Source organism: Oratosquilla oratoria, chromosome 20 (genome assembly GCF_046742065.1).
Source record: "Oratosquilla oratoria isolate Oo_2021 chromosome 20, ASM4674206v1, whole genome shotgun sequence".
Lineage (NCBI taxonomy): Eukaryota > Metazoa > Arthropoda > Malacostraca > Stomatopoda > Squillidae > Oratosquilla > Oratosquilla oratoria.
In genome coordinates, this window is record NC_134796.1 from 36037082 (window position 1) to 36039581 (window position 2500).

General features: G+C 41.2%; 1 protein-coding gene across 1 annotated transcript in view; it reads left to right on the plus strand.

Annotated features, from left to right (window-relative positions):
- Window positions 1-2500, plus strand: part of LOC143036458 (soluble guanylate cyclase 89Da-like) — a 362279-nt gene that overhangs the window by 338516 nt on the left and 21263 nt on the right. The window lies entirely within an intron of this gene.

The following is a 2500-nucleotide window of genomic DNA, read 5'->3' on the forward strand; positions in this document are numbered from 1 at the left end:
GTTGGATTAAGAGACCCAAGTCTATTGTTATTAAGCTCTCCCTCTCATTCTTTTATTTCTGATCATTAAATTGATATCGCTTACTGTACTGGTAGGTTTTACGTCATCGTGTGGATTGCGACCCGTCCACGTTCTCAATCTAGTGCAGATGTTCTTAAAGTAGTGCCTCAGCCCAGGAGGTATTGGAACCGGTTCTTGGTGGGTATCCAAAAAGGCATCCCGAGAAAATATTTACTTAATAAAAACAAAAAGACTCCCTCTAATTCAGGTGATTGTTCATAGCTATCCTGTTTACCCCTTTTTACAGTAAATTAGATTTTAAAAGTTGGGGCCAGTCGGCTGATATTGTAAACGAGGTATCAGGTTGACTTGGGGTATCGGGGCTGAAAAAATTTAAGAATTATTGATCTAGTGCCTCCTGAGGCTAAATATTAGTATCAATGTTTCTGGAGCGCGACGTTTGTAAGTTTTGCTTGTCCCTGGAAAGTACGTATGCTCACCTGATGCGCAATTGTGCCATCGGGCAGCGGTGTGGTGGAACGGAATCACTTTTGTGTCGGAGTCTTCGTTGCACGGAAAGGTTGATCCGCGGCTAAGGCCATATAGTTCCATAACGTTACCCAGAGGGGCGATTTGACTTCATTAACCCCGGCCCATCGGTTGTATGAGGCTCGTTTCATACGTCGTGCGCCGTCTACGACATGTTGTCGTGCTCTCAAATAGCCATGGGTGTATATGGGCACTTTCGCACGTTACGACCACGTGTGAAGGCGTCCAAAGACACCCATGCATTTGTGGGAGCACAACGTCGTGTTGTGGACGGCGCACGGTGAAAATTCGATACGTATGAAACGAGCCTTACTATTCCGTTCGAGTCTGAGGAATGGATCAGCTGGATGAAGAGGCAGATGAAGTTGAAAGCGGTTGTCAGGTAGACAATGCAGTATAGGTCAAGCAACCTGGAACTCTATACAATGCCAAGTATGGCGTTGGTGTCGTCTCCGGCCTGGTATCAGACCAATCCAGTAAAGGTATCTCGTCTCATGTTCGGGCAACGGCGCTATTGAAGACGGCGTATCTCTCAGTGCTGTCAAAAGTATCATCACCAGCATACCAGTTCAGTACCCACGAGAATAGAACTTCGCAGTTAAAACTGATGCCGACAATTTCTTCCCTTTTTTCCGTGTTTTGCGGGGCTGGTATCGGCCCGGACCTCAACCTTATAGGCGATCTGGAACAATTCATACATGAACGCAGGGCAGGAGATAGTGTCCGCGGTATGCGACTGTGATGATACCCAGAGGAAGCTGAGGTCACCTCAAGTCCAAGGAGAGCAGCTGTTGGGTCAATAACTCAGAGCGGAGGGCCTTCCTAGCCTCTACTCCGTGGCCAGGATTCGAATACAAACCCAAAGTCCCCACGCGGTTATCAGACATGCGCGTTACCACTGAGCCATGGAGGCCCTGTTTACAGGATCTTCGGCAAGGTTAAGGGAGAACGAAGGGATATCCTCTCAATCGTGTGATGGATGGAAGAGGTTTAAGAAGGAAATAGGCAAGAACTGGTTTACCAACAGAATGGTTAACGAATGGAATTGACCAAGTCACTGTGTAGTGAAGGCCAAAACTACTGGTTGTTTTAACAAAAGACGAGATACCTTTATGGATGGAGAAGAATGGTGGTAATGTACATGGAACTGCCCACTATAGGGCTTACGATCTCTTGCAGTCAAGGATTCTGGGCAGTGAGGAGCTTGAAGAGAATAATACCGCAGGACCATATATCGGGCTGTTCTCCCTTGTAGTGTCTCTTAAAGACTTCGGGAGCCTTATAGGCCATGGTCCCGCACGGGAAAGTTAGGTATTCATTCTCCCTCCACGAACTTATGTATATAGCATAAATATATATATATATATATATATATATATATATATATATATATATATATATATGTATGTATATATATATATATACATATATATATATTATATACACATATATGTATTTATATATATATTATATATATATATATATGTGTGTATATCATAATATATATATGTTTATAACTTACACAGTTCCACCCTCGGTCAACATTCCACAAACACCGGAGCTGTATATAACGTCCATTTTTAATAACTACATCACAAAAAATTATTGTACACTGTACCAATTTTTTTTTTCATTGTATTAAAAATTATAAATCATTGTACAACAAAACGGAACCCACCACCAAGGAGGGAACAAGGTCCTACTCATACTATGAATACCACCAGCTGCATCACAGAGTCACATTCCTCTGAAGAAGCATAGAGCGAAACCTATATATATATGTGTGTATATAAATATATGTATACATATATATATGTATATATATATATATGTACACACATATATATATATATATATATATATATATATATATATATATATATATATGTATATATATATTGTCTGTTGTCTGACAATTTTATTCAGCTGAGGGAAATATCCCATTGCAGAT